This window comes from Habropoda laboriosa, unplaced genomic scaffold, assembly GCF_001263275.1.
Source record: "Habropoda laboriosa isolate 0110345459 unplaced genomic scaffold, ASM126327v1 scaffold62, whole genome shotgun sequence".
NCBI lineage: Eukaryota > Metazoa > Arthropoda > Insecta > Hymenoptera > Apidae > Habropoda > Habropoda laboriosa.
The window spans coordinates 1,186,278-1,191,038 of NW_017100177.1; positions in this window are offsets into that span (position 1 = coordinate 1,186,278).

The following is a 4,761-nucleotide window of genomic DNA, read 5'->3' on the forward strand; positions in this document are numbered from 1 at the left end:
AAAGGAGTGGTAAGATATTCTTAAAAAAAGTAAGTTCAAATACGAGTATATAATTATTGGGTATTGTAGTATTAACGTATACAGTACAATGAATTTAAAATTTATATTATAAAGATCCTTCGAAAACGTAGAATGAAAGATATTAAAATAGTAACTAAACTTATTATTGATACTTGGCACGATATGCATTGATAATATAATATTCCATTGAAAATCCATGTTTGTATTTCGGCAATGTGAAAGCCACGGAAAGAAGGTTAGACAAGGATAGCAATAGTACCGTGTGTTAGACAAGGAAAGCAGTATGGATAGACAAGGACAGAAAAAAAAGCGACAGGCGAAACTAACGCCATCTTGTGTTTGGCGACGCGAACTAACGACTCGTTAATAGGATAACAGAATATAAACAGAGGTATTAGACAAGGAAAGCATTAGTGTGCGAGAAAGACAGAGAGAAAACGCTTCCTATTGGCTGGCGGGCATCCAAGCTCCACCAATCACGGCCTAAACCAAGTCGGTCGGTGAAAAATCATTAATATCTCATTAATTACGATTATTCTGTGGACTTTTAGATTTGAAGAATGAAGAGTGGACCTTCAGCAACTTTCACATATAATTTTTAGTTCTGTAAACCCTCTCAATAATTAGATATTAATAATTTTATTACGAGATGTCGGGAACGATACCACATACCGTCAAGTATCTTTTGGGTTTATCAATAATTTCGTAGCTTTCCATTAAATTCCCATGCAACTAACTATATTCATCTGAAAGGCAACACCTTTAGCTACATTCTTATATAAGATTTATTAACATATTCCGTGTAGTTTAGGAGTTATTAAACATTCTTTAGATGAGTATTACAGTCGTCGCATTCAAGCGTTACACATTTTCGTTATTTCTATAGAAATGCGTGATAAATTATACACTTTCAAGGATGAAGAATGTAGAGTGGACTTTTATCTATATTCTGCAATTAGTTTTGTAGCTTAAGTCGTGTAGTTTATTAGATATTAGCAATTGTTTATAAGAGTTGACTACGCTCGAGTACGATGAATTGGGGACGCTCCCATATAATGCTTAATAACTTCTAAACTAAACTGAATATGTTAATAAAAATTATAAAAGAATGTAGCTAAAGGACCTGCCTTTCAAACGCATGTAGTTATTTGCATAGGAATTTAGTAGAAAGCTATGAAATTATTGAAAAACCGGAAAGATACTTGACGGTATGCGGTATCGTTTCCGACATCACGTACTAAAATGATTAATAACTAATTATAGAAAGGGTCTAGAGAACTAAAAAGTATATGTGAAAGTTGCTGAAGGTCCACTCTTCATTCTTCAACTCTAAAAGTTCACAGAATCATCATAATTAATAAGTTATTAATGATTTTTCACCGACCGACTTGATTTAGACCGTGATTGGTGGAGCTTGGGTGCCCGCTGGCCAATAGGAAGCGTTCTCTTTCTGTCCTTGTCGCACTCTAGTGCGTTCCTTGTCTAACACCTCTGTTTACATTCTGTTATCCGATTAACGAGTCGTTAGCTCGCGAAGCCAAACGCGAGATGGCGTTAGTCTCCCCCCCACTTTAATGTCCTTGTCTATCCATATGTCTTTCCTTGTCTAACACACGGTACTAATACTGTTCTTGTCTACCCCTATTTCTTTCCTAGTCTAACACACGATACTTTTGCTATCCTTGTTTATCCCCATTCCTTTCCTTGTCTAACACACAGTACTATTGCTATCCTCGTTTCTCTCTACCGAAAAATTGTAAAAATCCTGAAATTCAACCAGAAAACTTCGAAAATTGCGTGAAAATAGCGTGGAGAAGATACTGAAGCAGCTTATGTCGTTAATTTATTAAAATTTCCATTTTATTTCCAATTACTCTAATCGTTGAATAATTAGTGTTTGTTGTTAAATTCCTTGTTTAATTCTTATCACTATAGCGTAGTGATACTACACCAGTCACAATCGATACAGTAGGATGTGACACGAAAATGGTAGTAGGGCTCTAAAGCCCCCCTAGCTTGTAACAAAAAAATACATTGGATGACTGGATCCATTACACTTTACACCTTATCTGTGCCTATACCTCGTCTGTGATAAAATCAATTATACACCTGTTATTTAACTACTTCTGGTTACTTTAATTTTATCACACCGTGTACATTGCACACTGATAGATGGCACACTTAGTATCACCTTTTTAACGATAAACCTACACCAGTTCTTTTTTGCCGACGAAACTGGTTGGTACAGTAGCGGGAAATCGATGAATGTAAATGATGTAAAATTCCGTAAAAAAAAAGATATATTTACATAGCAAATAATACATACGAACAAAATAACGTTAGTATAAACTACAAACGTATAAAATACAATTATAAAAATTGATAACACGTTTATTCGCAAAACTAAACAAGATTCCTACAAAAACACGTAATACCACTTACGTCATAGCCTGCGAATGACTTAACCTTAATGCATTCTTTCGTTCAACGATACACTCGAGGTGTTTGGGTTCGAAAATGACTCGAAGACCTTGCGTACAACAATTCTTATCACCGACACGCCATACAAACCTAGGCAATAAACTTTCGATACAACGTCAAGCGAATACAAACTCGATAACAGGAAAAATTATCAAAAAAACAAAATGGCGATGGGTCAAAGAAGACCCGAAGACCTCGCTGAGGTTAACCAGTTAATAAATTCGTGCAACACGGTTAGATTTACCTTGTATCGAACGAAATCGTACGTGAAATCAATGTATTGCTACCGGAGCGAACTTAAATATCGTCGAATACATCGGGGTGGTGGAAAATTTTCGAAAAATTTTCGCAGAGCAGTAAAATCTGTCTCGCGGGTATAGTTTCGATAACTCAATAAAAAGGCGAAGGACTGAAAAGTAATCGTGTATCTAAAGGAGGAGGATCCCGTTTTCCAACGGGATACGATTTCCTCTCCTCGGTCTTCTTTCTTTCATCCCCCGGTTTCTGGCGGGTGGAGCAAAAACGAGCGTCCAGAGGGTAATCGGGAGAGGGAATACCGAGGTATGATACCCCTCTGATTCGTTTTACGATGGTCGTTTCCTCGAATTAGGACGGAATAAGAAAGAATTCGTGAATCCGCTGATTTCGGCCAATCCTACTTTATCCCGCTCCCTCCAGCGTGTAATATAGACGCGAGTCGTATAAATATGGCAAAAGTTCGTGTATGTAAATGTACGACGGCATGTTGGAACTGAAAACGAGCTTTTGCAATTGTTCCTTATAGCGTATCTTTATTTTCGTGAACAACCAGCGAATGGAGTAGTGGGTAGATACGCGTAACTTACACGTAGTAGTTGATATTAGTGATGTACTTTTCATGCAAACACGATTAGGATAGAAGATCGATGCTCGATTCGTTGGAAGATTTCTAAGTCAGTGGAGTTGTACCTTTAACCCTTTCGCTGCGGCAAATTTTAGTTCATTCTGGGGAAATTTGTAGACGGCAGATGCTCGACTAATTTTTGTCTTATTTTCGTTTTACTCAGTTATTGTGAAAGTGCGCAACAGATAAAATTAAAAATTAAATTAGGGGAAAATTAAGGTAATACTAGCACATTTTCGAAGCGCCTATAAGCGCTAACGGCAGTAAAAGGGTTAAACGGATTGGAGACAAAAACACAGTAGTAAGGGAACATCTCGAATTGATAATCAGTGATTTTGATGAAACTTCGATTTACGATAGTACTCAATTAAATATTCGACACGTGCCTTTTTTAAATGTAAATTACCCACGTTGGAGGAGTGAAAATCGCCGGGAAAAGTAGGGGTAGTAAACATATTTGGTTTAACATATCGAAAAGTGTCAAAAATAGAGGAATACCGTAATTTCACGAATTTTGCATTGTCGAATTATAAAATTTCAGGCGTGAAAGTTGGGAGTATTAAAAATATTTCATTTAACATACCAAAAAGTATCAAAATTCGAGGAATACCGTAATTTCACGAATTTCCCATTGTCGAACGACAAACTTCAGCTCGCGAATTAATCAGCTACTTATTAAAAGGGTTAACCGAGGAGTGAGAGATCGGACAATCATCGTTCGAAAGTGTTAATTTTCGCTCGATACGTGACATTATGGTATTTCCTAGGGACGAACGAGAAGTTGACCGTTCTAAACAGTCTGAACATTGAACGATACAGAGCACCTATGGTCACCGGCACGTGCTGACATATGGGCTTTAGGGCTTTGTCGGTATCCAGTGGTCTCTTTGCGGGGGTGGTAAATGGGGTGTCATCGTGTTAAATGGCCGTGATGCCCGCGGATCCATTCAAGGCATTGCCCTTACCAAGACTCAAAACCAATTCTTGCGGCTAATTTTCACCGTTTATACGTTTAATTGCCCTTCCAAGCCACCTGGACTATCCGGTGCTACACCAGGCGATTTCACTACGATACAACTTCCAATTGTCGCATTTATACATCCCTGAAATCTATCGATTTCCATTACCACGCGGAAACAGGCTGTTGTTTGTCGTGCATGATGATTTATGTACTTCCTCGACGGAAGATTTTCAAGGATCGAATTGTATCGTTCGATCGTGTTAAGTTGATCGGGAATTTCTGTCGCAAGGTCTTGCACCAACGGCAGGAAATTCGAGTGTATACTGTATTTGAATTTAGAAGAAAATCTTGCATAAAGGGGATAAATAAATTAGGGAATTAATTAATAAAATTAGCGAAGTTTCATTGGAGAAAT